This window comes from Cupressus sempervirens, chromosome 1 (assembly GCF_028749045.1).
Source record: "Cupressus sempervirens isolate cs-2001-9-10 chromosome 1, ASM2874904v1, whole genome shotgun sequence".
NCBI lineage: Eukaryota > Viridiplantae > Streptophyta > Pinopsida > Cupressales > Cupressaceae > Cupressus > Cupressus sempervirens.
In genome coordinates this window covers 304,794,854-304,812,471 of record NC_143118.1, presented here as the reverse complement: position 1 = coordinate 304,812,471, position 17,618 = coordinate 304,794,854, and the positions used below count along the sequence as shown (strand labels likewise).

Genomic DNA, 17,618 nt, shown 5'->3' with positions numbered 1-17,618 from the left:
CACAAGACTTCAAAATTTCATAGTTCAGTTCATTTCATGACCATCAATATCATTACATCTAATATATCCAAACGATAAATTTTCAAATCATTTGATCCACATCAAAATAGAGCTCATGATACACAAGTACAATAATGGGAGATATGCATACAACATATGTTACTGAAAGAAATAAAAGTTATCTAAACATCACATGTACATAAAAAGGAAACACCTGATTTGAAAAGGCATCCATAGCATGCACGTCAACAATTAAAAGAAGAAAATAAAGCACTAAATATAACATTAAATCCAATATCTCATATATAAATATCATCAAGTACATGGTACAATGAGATCCAAAATTTTGATATATCACAATCTTAGTATGACAAGAGTATTATCACAAGCAAAATATGGATTTCACAATCTAGTCCTAAGATACAATCTACATGCTACATAAAGTCTCACTCCATCCACCCTAAGTAGGTGGAGGAGGAACACACTCTTTAGTTTTTGAGAATGATGAAGCATTTACTCTTATAGTTTATTCAATATAATGTTATGTTCATAAATGTAATTTCAAAAACACGATTTAGTTGATTTTAGAAGCAATCTTTTGAATAGTATCATCTATTTATAATTATAGTTGAAGTATTTTGATCTATCACCCTAACTGAATCACTTAATTCTTGGTTAGAAAGCATATGAAGATAAGGATAAAAATAAAATTGAATATGATCATTCCTAGCATATTTGGGAATGATCTAACAAAAGGTGGTACTATAAGAATGACTAGCAATTACATGTACAATAAGAGGAATATATAACCATAATATGATGAACTAAGAACTTAGAAGGTTCTAAAGATAATTTCCTATTTAGAATGAAAGCACATGATATTTCTTTTCTTCTTTTTACTAACTTTGATGTCCATATGAGAAAATAAAAAAAATCAAGGAATTATTGATTGGGCCAAAAACTATTTATCATAGTTTCTCAACACAAATTGTAGAGATGCCCTCCCTCTTTGTAACAAGAAACTTTACTAGTAAAATAAATCAATGGTAGAACCATGTGTAATATCTAATAATAAATTAAGGAGCATCCCACCTCAGACAATCAATTATGGATGAATTTGCAGGACATATTGGCATCTAGAAAGAAATAACTTCTCTACAACTTTATGAATATTCCTAATGAATCATCAACAAGCACCACTATCTATGGCATGGTCGATCACCATACATAATTTCGAGGGACTAATGCTCCACAAATAACAATTGATAAAGGTACAATAAAAAGACAAATGTTTAATATTTACAACTCTATCAAGGGTTACATCAATAAATGACCATTGTATACAACCACCATTATCCTTTGGTTGATATTCAAAAAATGAATAACAATCCAAAATGAATAACAATCCATACACAGTTATACACAATTATTTAGAAAAAAAAGTCTTGGCTACAACATCTCTTGTTACAATGAGAAAGGGTATGCAATTTTGGCTTCACCAAGTATGCATATGAATTTTAATTTTTCTTTTATGGTTTTTTTACATGCACCCATCCATACATTCTATATAAAAACCCACTAATTTCTTGTTTCAACGTGTAGGCATGAAATCAAAGAAAAACCAAATAACTCTTTTAGGACTCATTCATTAAAAGCTTAATGAATCATCAACTTCAAAATCTTTTTTTTAAAATTTTAAAAAGACCTTCAATACAATATGATCAAATATGTATTACATGCCTTTTTTCATGTTTCAAGCAATATCTTATTTGGATGGTTCAAATATTGAACTTCAAAATAACCTACTTTATGGGAAGGTCACAATTCAATATAATCTTCTCCATTTTTACAAATTTACCCTCTTAGTACATTGTTTCTACTTTTTTTTGAAAATACTATATATTTCTCCTTATATGTCCTACTATACAATATTCACAATTATGCACCCAAATAACAATATACATTCAATTCATAAAAAAATACAAATAGTTTCCTATCAGCACACCTCTTCCTCTACCCAATGTAAGTGCTAAGTAAGCTAAATAGAACAATAACCCTCAACTAGGCGTAAAAGAATATAAAGATATTCATATTTAAATTTTTTTAAAAGCCATTCAAATCTAACTAAATAACATTTCAATCAAATTACTCTTATATTCAAATAAATATTTTCAATCATTATATATTGTCAATCTTAACCATATAATTATCATTTTACTATTTCAATTACAATTATTACTTAAAAAATATTTAACACTAATAATAAATTAAATAAAATAAAAAATCATTATATTACATCAATTCAAGTACTTATATTATTGTAATTTATTTTTAAAATTATAATTTATAAAATGTAAATTTCATTGTATAATTTGGCTAAATTAATTTACCCGCCACTTTCTTTTGTTCTATAGGTATATTGTGCCTCCCACTTCGTTCAGACTCCATTCGCTCAAGTAGTCCAGCAACTTGTGCAGCAAAGAGCAAATGTGAGGGCTATTGCTACATTGAATTTCTGCACTGTTACAGCTTGTGGTAATGCTTCATCTGTGATTTTTGCCGACATGGTTTCGTTATTTTTATCTTCTTGTATTTCTCTCATTTTCCTGTATATCTTCTATTGTGTTGAATTCGTTTCTGAATATACCTTATTTAATGGGCAGCAACACGGCAGTGTTATGTAACTAAGCAAGATATAAGAACACCTTTAAGATAACGATTCAATACTCAATGTCGAAGGGAAATACGGGACATGGTTGGAAATTTCATTTTGCAGCTTTAATTTTGCTTGCGCTCACCTATTTTGGTCGAGAGTATTTGTTGTCCCCTGAACTTGCCCTCAATACCACTTCACTTTCGTAGGTTCTTTCTCCAGAATTCGGCTGCACATAATCACAGCCTCCGTTAAAGCCAGCTCCAAAAGCTGTTAGAAAGATGACTTCCCTTTCATTACTGTATTGCCTGGAGCAAGGGTGACGAATTTCACCACCATAGCCAGAGATGGACAAAGCTTTCCTTCATGCATGCTTCCAACTGAACTAGGTTGACCTAATGCTTCCTTTTCAAATCCGCTTCCACCTAATACATGTCGAGGTAATACTTCGCTGCCACAATATGGACAACAGCTCAAATACTTTAAACTGAAGGTACGTCTACCACGACTTGATTGCTCAAAGTAGAAACTACCTTCTCACTGATGTGTCAAATGCCAAACTTATGTATGAGTATGTATATGTGCACCTATTATATCTGTTGTGAAACCCTAGGTCGGTCTACAGACATGTAGCAAATAAAGGGAATTGTTGCTGCATTGTTTCGTAACCTAGATTTGGCCGTATACCAACAATTGTTCTGTCTATTTCAAACTGTGTCTCTACTGTAATATCATTACTTGCATGATTCAGCTTCTACTGATTGGATAATGTTATGACTCATAATCTATTGTGACATGCTTAACTATCCTTATTTTCTAGCACGCTGCACAACAGACTTTGCTGGGTATAAAAGTTAATAGACTATACCCCCTTAAATCACTGAGGGTTATCACGCAATTAGCTACAACCATTTTATAAAGCAAAAGCAGTTCCCCACGTGACGTCCTATGTGGTGATAGCTTGGTGGTATCAAACAAAATCAAATTCAAGGCCAGGGTTCATGATGCGGTCAAGGAAAACTTCGAGACTTCCTCAGCTAATTAAGTTAGCTTCGTGAATGAAGGATAACGGATTGCCATTAGTTTGCAAAAGCTGACTCTTATTCAATAGGCAGTGTCTTATTCGTGTTTTAATACTGCTGTGTTGTTTTATCACCATTTTTTTTGTTGGAAAAAGAGTGTTAAATATTTATTAAGACAAAGGATTACAACAAGGAGCTCTGTCCTGATCAACAAGTTCATCAAATTCTTGTAACAGATTGAGGGGTAGCTGCCCCCTATCCATAATATTCTAGCCCGCCCGCTGCATGAACAGAAGCCCATTTGGCAAAACAATCAGCAGCTCTGTTCCATTCCCGAGGAATGTAAGTAAACCTAATTTTATCACCATTTTATTCTAATCCTCAAATCAGCATTTTATAGGGGCAGAGATGCAGACACACTACCTAGATATAACTCTTTGTTGTTTTAACTAGGTCACCTTCAATAACTATAATTCTACATTGTGATTTAGTCAATGTGTTTCCTGTGTTCCCTATCTTGAAATATTAATTGAGCTGGTTCTCTGTATCAGTATAATTTTCAAAATATTATTATTTGCATTCCAGTTCACGTTTTGATTCCTTTGGTTACCATAGTTCTTGCAAACTATACCCCTACATGACATTCACATTCAAGAAAAACGAGTATTGCGAAGTGTAATCCATTCTTAAGAGCTCCAAAAGTAGCATGATTTTGAATATCCTTTTTATTTCTGCAATTTCTCTTTGACCATGAGAGCTCCTCCGGCCGTGAACATTGGCCTGCAAGCCTGATGCTTAACCTGTAACCACTCCCCGCACCATATTTGCGTCTAGCCCTATGTTCCTGGCCATGCCCTCTGCTGCTGCGTCATCGTCGTGTGCTCACTCCATTAGGGCCCGTTTGGCTGCTGTCATTAGCAAATGCTGCATTTGTCTTTTATTTGGAATTTGTTAGGTGTTGGGTTTGTTAATTCGAAATTGGTATTTGTTGAGCGGGAAAAATTCAAATTCAAATTTGATTTAATCCCAATTCCACATTAACAAATCCTCGTTTTGGACCAAAATAGGAATTCAAAACTCATTCCAATTTTGGTTTGGCGCATCCAAACTGAGGATTTTTAGGATTTGTTCCTACCATTTCCAGTTCAATTCTAGCAAACAAACACACCCTTAGTTTTTGTTCATTTGTCCCTACCATGGGGCAATCTTTCTGCCGACTCTTCGATGTCAACAACTTCAACAACTCTCTCTCTTTCTCTTGATGGTCCCTGCATTGTACACTAGTAGTTTCCACCTTACCTCTCCTTGTCGTTGCATATTTTGTTTTGCATGTGGCTTGGTTTGGCCTTCGTAACTACCTCGCCCGCTGCTGAGTCAACCATCCTTTTGTACATTGTGCACTTTGTGGTTTTCTCTGTGTGCCTCTTTGCCCCTAGATGTATTGACCATTGGAGTTCTCTGCTGTCCTCATTGCATTGCCAAGACATCTCCTGCAACATTTGGTTTTTGGTTGTCCATCAAACAGTTGAACTTGCATCTTGCAACATTAAATATCAACATGCATCACTTTGCAACACGGTAACGGGCTGGGTCTTCACCATTCTACAACATTGTGACGGGCTAGGATTCTGCAACTCTATTTGTGTGTCTCTTTGCCCCGATGTCTTGATGATAGGAGTTCTCTGCTACCCTTATTGCATTGCCAAGACACCTCCTGCAGTGTTTGGAATTTGGATGTCCATCACATAGTTGAACTTGCATCATGCAACATTTAATCAGTGCACCTAGGTCAAAACCTTGAAGCACCCGGTGTGGGTGTGGGTGCGGGTGCGTCATGCACCCGAGTACCCTTGTCGGTTGAAAAAGTGCCGCCGCACCTCAGTTGCACCGGTCGAGCACCCAAGTGGGATGCGAGATGCGGGTGCGTCACGGGTGCTCGGGTACATTGCGGGTGCTTGGGTGCTGGGGTGCACGCAAGGTGCTCCTAGGGTGTGACCAACTGAATGGCCCAAAAAGTTATAAAAAAAATACTTTTTGCATTTTTTTTTAATTTGTTTTTTATGCAAGCTAACCCTAATTGGGTGTGGGTCCCATGTGGTCTATTTGAAGGTTTAATAAGACCAATAGACCTTATTTTCATTTCACCGTTTCATTTCATTGTTTTGGAGCAACAAGGAGTAAAGTGAGCAAAAGAGTTTGGAGGAGTTTGTGAGAGCTTAGTGGGTGATTTTGCAAGGGATTGCAAGATCAAGAGGAGCAAGAAGATTTGATTTGGCAAGTGTCTCATCAAGTTCAAGGTAGGTTTTCTTTTTTATTTTACAACTTTTTTTGGTTTTAGAAATCAATTTATAAATTTATAATTTAGTATTTAGTTTTACTTTCAGCTTTAAATTTTTTAATGTTTCATTCTTGAATCTATATTAATTTTTTGTTCTTAAAATATGCTGAAACATATTTACTATTTAGCTTCCTTTTTTATATATATAATATTTTTAAATAGTAAAGTTTTAAGTAGGCTGAAACTAGTTTGTTATAACTTATAAATTATTAATTACTTGGGCTGAAATGTATCATGATTCATAATCATATTTATAATTTTATTTTCATTTTGTGAAATGCAGTTTTATAAATGGCATCTAGATTCGGCCAAAGTGTAGAAGACATAGAAATTAATGAGGGAAGTGCATCTGATTATGAGCCTGAGCCTGAGGAAAGTGATCATGGGGCTAATGTAGATGGTCAATCTAAGGAAGAGCCTCCCTATGTTGCACTAGGGGTGCCTTCTATTGATTGCCCTTCAGAGATTTTGGCAAAGTATGCGAGGGGTCCTTATGATCCAAAGTCCCCTCTAAAACAGTTTGCTGTGAAAATTACACGCCCTACACCTTCAGGTGGTGGCACACATAAATGGAAGTGTAATATATGTGGTGCAGAATGGTTTGGTAGCATTACAAGAGTTAATGCACACCTTTTTTGGATTGGTTATGGTGTGAGCCCATGCATATTCTTGGCAAATCCTGGAAATGTGAAATATAGAATTGAAGTGAACAAACTATGGGGCATTTTTGATGATATTAAAGTCCCAGTGCCTAGATCGTTGGCTACTAGGCAACAGGTATAGAGTATACAATAGTTACAGGGGCAACGAGATACATCTACTTGTATCTTGCATCAGAGAGCGAGGATTATGCCACCTACACCATCCTTTTCCTCACCTACACACAGTTCAACATGGGATAGTAGTAGGGGAAACAAAAAGAAACTACAAGCGTAGTGGTAGTAACCCCATTGATTTAACATGCACATAAGGGATTGGTTAGATGATGCTGTTGGTGATTTTTTCTTTTCGAATGTCATCCCTACACATGTTGTTCGATCTCCCTATTTTGTGAGGCTGATGTCCATGGCAGTGAACGAGGGAGAGCCATCATATGTGCCACCAGGTGACCACAAGTTGAGGACCACAGTGTTGGATAGAGCCTATGACATGGTTGGGATCTTGATGGAGCAGATGAAGGCATGTTGGATGGATTCAGGCTACAACATTATCATGGATGGGAGGACGGACATTAGTCATCGTCCACTCATCAACATTATGGTTACATGCACCAAGGCCCCATACTTTTTGAAGGCAGTTGATTGTTCAGGGCATCATAAAGATGTTGATTTTCAGTTTCATGTGCTTAGGGAAGCCATTGAGGAGGTTGGGCCACAAAATGTGGTCCAAGTTGTGACAGATGCAACACATGTGTGCAAAGCTGTAGGGAGGCTTGTTGAGGTAGCCTATAGGCATATTTGGTGGACTCCATGTTGTGTGCATGCCATGAACAATGCACTCAAAGACATGGGGAAAATTGACCGGATTAGACAAGTGGTTAATGATGGAAGAGAGGTGCAGATGTTTATTTGCAATCACCATACATCACATGCACTTTTTAGGAGCTTCACAAAGAAGCAATTCCTGAAACCAGTTGAGATTAGGTACGCATCATATTATATTCTCTTGGAGAGAATGATTGAGTTGCAAGAGCCATTGTAACTCATGGTTATGACACAAGAATGGAATCGATGGCTTGAGTCCAGAACAGAGCAGGGGAAGAGGGTAAATGAGACAGTGAAGAGTGATCAATTTTGGAGTGACGCAAAATACATCACTCTTCACTGTCTCCTTTACCCTTTTCCCTTGCTCTGTTATGGACTTAGGCCATTGATTCCATTCTTGTGTCATAACCATGAGTTGCACTGGCTCTTGCAACTCATTCATTCTCTCCAAGAGAATATAATATGATGCGTACTTGGTCTCAACTGGTTTCAGGAATTGCTTCTTTGCGAAGCTCCTGAAAAGTGCATGTGATGTATTTTGCGTCACTCCAAAACTGATCACTCTTCACTGTCTCTTTTACCCTCTTCTCTTGCTTTATTCTGTACTTAGGCCATCAATTCCATTCTTGTGTCATAACCATGAGTTGCAATGGCTCTTGCAACTCAATCATTCTCTCCAAGAGAATATAATATGATGCGTACTTGGTCTCAACTGGTTTCAGGAATTGCTTCTTTGTGAAGCTTCTGAAAAGTGCATTTGATGTATGGTGATTGCAGATAAACATCTGCACCTCTCTCCCATCATTAACCACCTGTCTAATCCAGTCAATATTCGCCACATCTTTGAGTGCATTGTTCATGGCATGCACACAACATGGAGTTCACCAAATATGCCTATAGGCTATCTCAACAAGCCTCCCTGTAGCTTTGCACACGTGCTGCATCTTTCACAACTTGGACCACATTTTGTGGCCCAACCTCCTCAATGATTTCCCTAAGCACATGAAACTAAAAATCAACATCTTTACGATACCTTGAACAATCAACTGCTTTCAAAAAGTATGGGCCCTCGATGCATGTAACCATAATGTTGATGAGTGGACAATGACTAATGTCCGTCCACCCATCCATGATAATGTTGCAACATGAATCCATCCAACATGCCTTCATTTGCTCCATCAAGATCCCAACCTTGTCATAGGCTCTATCCAACACTGTGGTCCTCAACTTGTGGTCACCTAGTGGCACATATAATGGCTCTCCCTCATTTATTGCCATGGACACCATCCTCACAAAATAGAGAGATCTAGCCACATGTGTAGGGATGCCATTGGAAAAGAAGAAATCACCAACATCATCATCTAATCGGTCCCTTGCATGCATGTTAAATAAATGAGCAATGGGGTTACTACCACTACAACTTGTAGCTGCTTTCCATTTCCTCGTACTGCTATCCCTTGCTGAACCGTGTGTAGGTGAGGAAAATGATGGTGTACGTGACATAGTGCCTGCTCTCTAATGCAAGATACGAGTAGATGTATCTCACTGCCCTTGTAACTGTTGTATACTCTGTACTTGTTGCGTAGTAGCCAAAGATCTAGGCACTGGGACTTCAATATCATCATAAATGCCCAATAGTTTGTTCACTTCAATTCTGTATTTCACATTCTCAGGATTTGCCAAGAATATGCATGGGCTCACGCCATAACCAGTCCAAAAACGAAGGTGTGCATTAACTTTTGTAATGCTGCCAAACCATTTTGTGCCACATATATTACACTTCCATTTACGTGTGCCACCACCTGAAGGTGTAGGGCGTGTAATTTTCACAACAAACTGTTTTAGAGGGGACTTTGGATCATGAGGACCCTAGCATACTTTGCCAAAAATTTCTGAGGGCAATCAATAGAAGACATATCTGGTGCAACATAAGGAGGCTCTTCCTCAGATTGACCATCTACATTAGCCCCATGATCACTTCCCTTGGGCTCAGGCTCATAATCAGATGCACTTCCCTTATTAATAAAATTGCATTTCACAAAATGAAAATAAAATTATAAATATGATTATGAATCATGATGCATTTCAGCCCAAGTAATTAATAAGTTATAACAAACTAGTTTCAGCCTACTTAAAACTTTACTATTTAATTTTAGCGTTTACTATTTAAAAATATTATATCTATTTAAAAGGAAGCTAAATAGTAAATACGTTTCAGCATATTTTAAGAACAAAAAATTAATATAGATTTAAGAATGAAACATATAAAAACTTAAAGCTAAAAGTAAAACCAAATACTACATTATAAATTTATAAATTGATTTCTAAAACCAAAAAAAGTTGTAAAATAAAAAATAACCTACCTTGAACTTGATGAGACACTTGCCAAATCAAATCTTCTTGCTCCTCTTGATCTTGCAATCCCTTGCAAAATTGCCCACTAAGCTCTCACAAACTCCTCCAAACTCTTTTGCTCACTTTGCTCCTTGCTGCTCCAAAACAATGAAATGAAACGGTGAAATGAAAATGAGGTCTATTGGTCTTATTAAACCTTCAAATAGACCACATGGGATCCACACCCAATTAGGGTTAGCTTGCATAAAAAACAAATTAAAAAAGATGCAAAAAGTATTTTTTTATAACTTTTTGGGCCATTTAGCCGGCCGCACCCCGCGAGTACCCTAGGAGCACCCCGCATGTACCCATGTGCGCACCCACGCACCTGCGATGCACCCGCGTCTTGTGTCCCACTCGGGTGCTCGATCGGTGTGGCTGAGGTGTAGCGGCGCTTTTTTGGGCGGCGGGGGTACTCAGGTGCATGATGCACTTACACCCGCACTCACACCTGCACCGGGTGCTTTGGGGTTTTGGCCTGGGTGCACGCACCTGAGTTACATTGTCATTTTGCAACATGGTAATAGGCTAGGTCTTCACCATTATGCAACATTGTGACAGGCTAGGATTTTGCAACTCTATGATGGTTTGAGTCACTCACTCAACAATATCCTACGATGAATTGGGCTTGTCCCTGCCAAGCATTTGTCTATATCTTTTGTTGCTCGTTCTTGTTGTTTGAGTAACACGGCTAACCTTGGGGATTCACATACACCTCTGATCATACACTCTTTGAAAAATGATAATAGTTGGGCTGTGGTCTCTCCCTGGTGGCACCCGTGCAAGCACAGTGACAGACAATGACCTCTCAGCCTCATGGAATTAATTGTAGGTGGCATAGAGATTTTCTCTACCCCTTGCAAACCTATCATTGAATTAAAGGTTACATTGCTCCCATTTATGAGCTATTGGATCAATTGTCTTGTCTCGACTCTAAAAACCACTCCCTGAAAGACACCATGCTCACGCTTTCAAAAACGATGGCTGCCTTATCGACGAACTGTAATGCATGGAAGAAAGACTATGTAGATATGAAACAACAACTAGATGTGAATTACAACCAAATCATTGAAACATTTGCAGCTGGTACCTCAACCATCATGGAATTTGTTAGCTGCAAAGGACTATTGGGCTCACATATTGTAGAGGTGGCAAAGATCAAATACATAAAAACTATGCAACATGAACTAGACAACAACCAAGTCCTGCTGAAAACTGAAACAAAATCTCAGCTTAAATCTTGGGCAATAGTCTTGTTGTGAGGTTTTCACACATTGTCCCAAATCTTGGGGACCCCCTTTTTTTAATCGCCTCGGCAAATTTTTGGATAGTCCAAAATTTTTGAGTTTTGAAAATTTCACGTCTTGGCACCTTTAGGACAAATATGGGGAGGCTTAGCTTATTTTCATCCAGTTTCAACTTGATTTTCCAGAGCTATCAATTCTATTCCTAGGTTGAATAATTTTCTAAGTTAATTTCAACTTGGCAAGATAAAATTGTGAATTTTGTACTTACACGATTTCTTTTGAAAATTTGGTTTTAATTGTGTAAATTTGGATGATTTTCAAAAGGGAAATTTTAATTAGACTTAAGTTTTGGAAAACCTCAAATTTTTTCTTTGGTGAAAATTTTAATTTTGTTGAAATAGGGCTAATTGCAAAAAATCGATTTTTGGTTCTAGATGCAATTTTTTTTTTTTTGGCATAGTAAAATCGATTTAGGTAGAAAGTTGCAAAAAATTAGCTTTAATAGATTAAAATTACCTTGAAAGCTTTTAGTTTTTAATGAATTTGGTAATTTAATATTGAAAAAATGGCTTTTGGTTAGCCAAAATCCGAATTTAATGACGTATTAATTACTAAACCCTCATTAAATGGAAATATTTAACACCCTCAAGGCCATTTAATTTCGTTTTGCAATTTGGAGCTAATTGGCAAATTTAAAAATGCAATTTTCTTTTGGGCAAAATTAATTTTTTTGAGCTAAGTATTTAATTGTGGGACTTAACCTGGATTTAATTTTTGTTTTTTCCTCCTCCAAGACCAGGTCGGCCAGTTTAGAGGGAAAAAAAATTGGGTATAAAAGAGACCTCTTTCCCATTTCTTTTTCACAATTCATTTCTTCCTCTCCATACTTGGGCGAATTTCTCTTGAAGAGCAGATTTCAGGCCTTGGTGATTTTCCTTGTGGGCAGATTTTTGCAGATTTTTGGTGATTTGTTCTCCTTCAATGTGCTGCGATTTGTGCCCTAGGTGACATTTTTGGGCAAATTGAGGACTTCCATGCTTGGGCAAATTAAGACAAGGGCAAAACTTTCCACTCTCGACATTTTCTTGAGGCAGGTCTGATTTTGTGACATAGACAATTCATGGTGAAGGTCTGATCTTTCCCTATTTAGGACTGCATTTCTTATATTAGAGTTGGCGATTTTTTTGGGAGAAGGGATGCATATGAAAGTTTGATTTTTTGTTTGTTGGGCAAGTGTTGGATAGTTTTAGAAGTTTAAAATTCTAATTTGCAAAGGGATTTGAAATTCTTGAAGTCATATCCTAGGTTTCGAAAAGTCGCTGTAAGATTATTGGTTAAGGTGAATTTTCATCATCTAGAGTTGCAAGGGGTGCTTAAGCTGACATCCATCTTTCGTTCTAGTCTAAGGATTACTCCTCTTGGTTCTTCTTGCCTTCTAGTCCACCCCTCTACCATCCCGTAATAGGGGCGACAAGCATGGAGGATGGTAGTGCAAGTAAGAATCCCAAGCGGGCAAACACTAAGAAAGACAGAGGATATGATGCCCAAAACTTCTTTCTTCTCGAAAATGAAGAGAATAATCGACACCAATATCGGTACAGTGGACATGATATGGTTGAGGGACAGATTGAAAGAAGGACAATCCCCCTTGGCAAAAAGGATATACAAGAGCGGAATTGTACATGCAGCGGCTTTTTCTCCCACATTGCCTTGTCCAGAATTGATTATGGAATGTGCATCCAGATTTGATCTAAACAGTAAATCCATCATTTTTGATGAAGGGAAGATAGTGTTGGCCAGCATTGGCAAACAAGCAATCGAAGAAACATTCAACATTCCCCAATACAAGGGCATGACGGTTGTGATGATGGACCAAGCAACTAAATCATTTCAAGATAACCAAGAGGCCTATTACACGCATCTAAAGCAAAATTGGATACGCAAGGGAAGGAAAGGAGTTAACAAATCATCGAGGCTCACAATGGCAGATTTCAAACTAGAATATCGTGATCTCGTTGTTCTACTCAGTCGGATCATGGGCCTAGCTCAAGGGATGCAATTTGAAAACTGGATGTACTTCTTCATTGATGAGATTGAGAAAGGGAAAAGAAGGTTTGACTGGGCCAAGATCATAAGCGAGAACTTAGAATTGCAAATTAGAACCGTGCAAAACCAAAGGCAATTCTACATGGGCTCCTATCTGTTCTACCTAATTGCTAGATTGTACAAGAGTCCGAGACTTAAGGCCTTAGGAGAAGTTGGTAGCGGACTGGGACAGTATTTGGTACATGAATGCTATTCGCAACTCCATTTGCACAACAACAAGGATTACAAGAAATTTTGCGATGCCTTCGCCATGAAGATAGTAAGGGTATTACAAGGGACACCTGCCAAGAGACTTTCATCAGAAGCAGAAGCAATAATTAAGAAGTTTGGGAGTTGGTTCATCCAATTTTCGCAGTTTACATACATTAGAGTGGCAGGAAGTATAGTTTGTTCCAAGAGGCTTCCAAGGTACCCACCCGACAAGGTAGTTTTGTTAGAATTGGCTAGGCAACTTGAGCACTATGATAGAATAATGGGAAACGAAGAGAAAATAGGCATTTCATTCTCAATCGTAATTGGCAATGATAGTTGCCCAAATCGGGCCTCCTTTGAAGCCGCAAAGAAGGAATTCGAATGGTATCATCTAGGATGGTACAAAGCAAGGCAAGGATTCGATCCTAATGGTCTTATCAAGGTATCTCATGGAAATGAATTCAAGCATGTTCCCACCATAGAAGACTTTTGGGCCAACGCCAAAGATGACTTTCATGTGAGAAAGCTAGCTTTCTCAAGGCTGTCAGTGAACATGATGAGGGCTATTAGATGGAGAGGCCTCGATATTTCGGATCAACTGGAGGATGATGGAAATGTGTTGAGAGAAGACTATGATACAGTAGAAAGAACATAATTGAATCCAGTGGATTGGGATGACCATCAGGATCCTTCCTTGGAAGCAGTCACAAGGGTAGTGGATTTACATACCGAGTCGTGGTATAATGAGGGACTAAGAAAGCTACAAAGACAAAGGACTCCCCTTACCTATGAGATGATGAAACCAAAAGAGAGACAAGCAGAATCAGTCGGACAAAGGAATGAAGGAAATAGCCGGCAACAGGAAATGATTAGAAATAGCAAGAAGAAAGTTTTGGAGGTAGAGAAGGGCAAAGAACATCCAGAGCCTCCAGCCAAGAGACAGCATGCAGCGCCATCAAGAGAGAGTATAATTGAGGCTAGAAGCCAAGAGGTCAATTCAAATGATAAAGGGGCCGCGGTGGAGGTGAGCTTTGATTCGGAATCAAGTGGCTATAGTGAAAGCACTGAGTACTCCCCTCTCTCAGAGAACCAACAAGGAAATGATATGGAAGAAACTAGTAGAGAAGAAGATGGACCAATCGACATCGAGGCAATAAGCCAGGAACCCGAGGCCGTTGGTGATGCTTTGTTAGTTGAACCAAATCCAGATTTGGGGAGATGCACTGCACCACTATGGTTAAGACAAATGCTTATGCCAAGAGGCGAGGTGGTAACGGCCCATACAACTGAGGACATCCAAGGGTTAATGGAAAAGGGTGATAGCGAGAACCAAAAACAAATGGCAAGAATGGTGACAAGGGTAATCAGGAGCGACAATGATGGTCACCAATAGGTTCAGATTGCTATTTAAACAATCAACAATGCAGTGAATGAGATTGTGGCCCAAGAATATGAGATAGTGGAACATAACTTGGGAAGGAATACAAATGATATAGAGTGTGAGGAGGTCCAGGAAGGTATGGCATCGATCAGAGAAAGGTTAAGGAAGGCAAATGAAAGGATAGTAAAGTTGGAGGCTGAGAACAAATATTGGAGAAATAGCCAGCCCATCCAACAGCTGCACTAGGCAGCCCTTCCTCAAGACAGCGGGAGCAATTCAGGAGAGATATCAGCTCAGCTACATGAAGTCAAGGATTGGATCCATGATACAATCCAAGATGGGTGAAATTTCTTGCCTTCCTTCATCTCGACATTCCAGTCATTAGTGGCCATTAGAGACAAGTTCAGATTATTCGAAGAGGTGTGGAAAGGTTTCCTTCCCATCAGAGATTTGGCTATTCCTAGGCTACAGGCGTTCATTGGGCTACCAGAGGCATATTTGCAAAGGGCCAGGTTGGTTGATGAGAGAGGATTGAGTATAGTCGAATCTTGGTTTGTTACATTAACTACCAGATTTAGAACACTTGAGGAAATACATAATGAGATTGCACGACACAGCCCAAGTGTCGACACTTCTATTTCAACCATGATGAGTGACGTTGGGATGGCACTTGATTTTGAGGATATTAGAGAAGAGGATATCAATGAAACAGATTTTGGATCGAGTTCGGATGAGTTGGGAAAGGTTGCCATCAGGAAAAAGCATTTGGGCACCCTTTCCTCTCTCAATGCTTTTATTTGATTTGCGAAGAAATATGAGAAAGATCACGAAAGATACTTCAAGCAGCGAGCAGCGTGGCAAAGTCAATAGAACTCAGGGCAAAGCACACACCTTGTCCTCCTATGGAAGAAGTTAACGAAAGGCTAGCTAAGTTCATTGCCTTAGCTAAGAAAATCAAAGAAAAGGGAAGATTTATATTAGAAGATCATTTGATGTAAGCCCAAGTGGCAAATTTCCCTTTCTTCTAGAATAGGACAAGTGTCTATTTTTGATTGGCCACCATTTTGGTGCCTTCTCATTGGTTGCCACTTTTTGCACTTTTTTCATTGGTCCATTGATGAGGTGGCAACTTCTCATTGGCCGATAGGGTGGCAACCCTAATTAGGGTTTTGAGGATCCAATCTAGATCGTTGATCTTGTTTTGATCTCCACTGTCCGTTGTATTTCCGGCCCCTATAAAAGGCCATTTGCTCTCATTTGTAAAGTGGTCGGAGAAATTGTTGGGAAGATAATACCAAAATTGCTCTTTTCTTCATTGTTGCGATTTGCATGTTGATTAAGAACATTTGGTGTTATTGCATGTTTTCTACTTCCACTTAGTTAGATTTCTTTTCAAGTTGTTAAAGTTGGTTGCATTTGAAGTTGTTTAAGTGAAGTTTAAGTAGATGGATAGTTGTATGGTAGCATTGGTAAATGTTTGATAGGGGTCAATACTAGGCCACTAGCATCCTAGCGGCTGGTTGGGAGGCTTTGTGTGGTAAACTAGTTTATTTTTCCTTCGAATCATTGCACCTGCGGAAGTGAGGCCGCTGGTCAGCTCTCATTAGGTTCGATCCCCGTCTATTTGCTAACCTTCCATTCATAGGAGTAGGAGTAGAATAGTGAGTAGCTGAGTAGTTGAAGTTTAGAGAGAAGGAAGTTAGAGTAGGTCGAGTATTAGAACACATCCACTCACCTTCCACCACCATCACTTTACCATCAACATCACCATTGGCAGACACTTCCATCACCATCACTACCATCAACATTATCTGCCTCCGCACATTTCGTAAACCGAGCCACCATCACCTTCATCCCACCAAAGTCCAAGTCGTCCTCAACAATTTGCGTAAGGCCGCCTAAGTGATTATCAGCAAATCACATCGATAAAACTGAGCGAGTATCCAATGGTGTAAGGAACATTGAAATTATACTCATGTCTCATGAGCATTAACTTTTCAAGAGAGGAATTGTATGTTTGATACTCCATGTCAAATGTTCAATTGCTAATATGTTATGTAAGTGTTACAAAACTCGCATCAACAAGTCTGTAATGGGGGTGGGTGAGCCCCTCCTCTTGCCAGGATGGAGGCTCTTATTCCAAACTTTCAAATGAGAGGGCTAAAAGAGCTAGAGAGCTCCACTTGAAGGTCCGTGGCCTTCTGCCCATCACCATTAACCCACTAGATGTGGCATATGGATTCCTTCGTGATTGGTTAGAGCATCCAAATATCTCTCTAGATAGGGCATGGGTTGGTTATGATTCCACCTTGTTCCTACATTTCCACAATTCCACAATCCCTCCCCCTTACCCCCCACCCCTATTGCCCCCTTCTCGCTATCGCCATCCCCCCTTCCCACACCATCTTAGCTTTGTCGATGGGGACTAGGACCTCTTCATCATGCACCTTGGGTGGCTCCTCCTTCTAGATTGTTCACCCCCTTGAGAGCACCTCTTCTTGGTCTGATTGCCTCACTGCTTACCTTTGGGAGGTTGCCTTCTCTCCTTCCCACACCGCACTGCACATTGGTCTCTGACTCCCTCTCTTGCTTGTAAGGGTACTTAGCCCCATGAACCAATCATATAATGATGATTGTAAAACCTTCCACCGTAAGCTGCGTATGACCTCTACCTTTCACCCAACATCCTTTAGGCAACTTAAGGACTCCTACCACTACTTTCTCGAGTTTGTGAGGTGCGCATTCATCTCGCATCGCAACCGATTCCTTTGGACCTATCTCCATCTGTCTCCTAAGGCATT

The 17,618-nt window shown here is 38.9% G+C and overlaps 1 protein-coding gene across 3 annotated transcripts in view; it reads left to right on the top strand.

Annotated features, from left to right (window-relative positions):
* Positions 1-2,367: 2,367 nt before the first annotated feature.
* LOC149577321 (uncharacterized) overlaps positions 2,368-17,618 on the top strand; it is a 75,257-nt gene continuing 60,006 nt past the window's right edge. Inside the window, exons 1-2 of one of the 3 annotated variants that reach the window (XM_089823456.1) lie at positions 2,396-2,535; positions 3,912-4,017. The gene's annotated coding sequence lies outside the window, so the exon portion shown is untranslated. Of the gene's footprint in view, positions 2,536-2,663; positions 3,147-3,911; positions 4,018-17,618 lie in introns of all 3 variants that reach the window. The other 2 variants (XM_089823458.1, XM_089823455.1) reach the window with 2 other exon arrangements.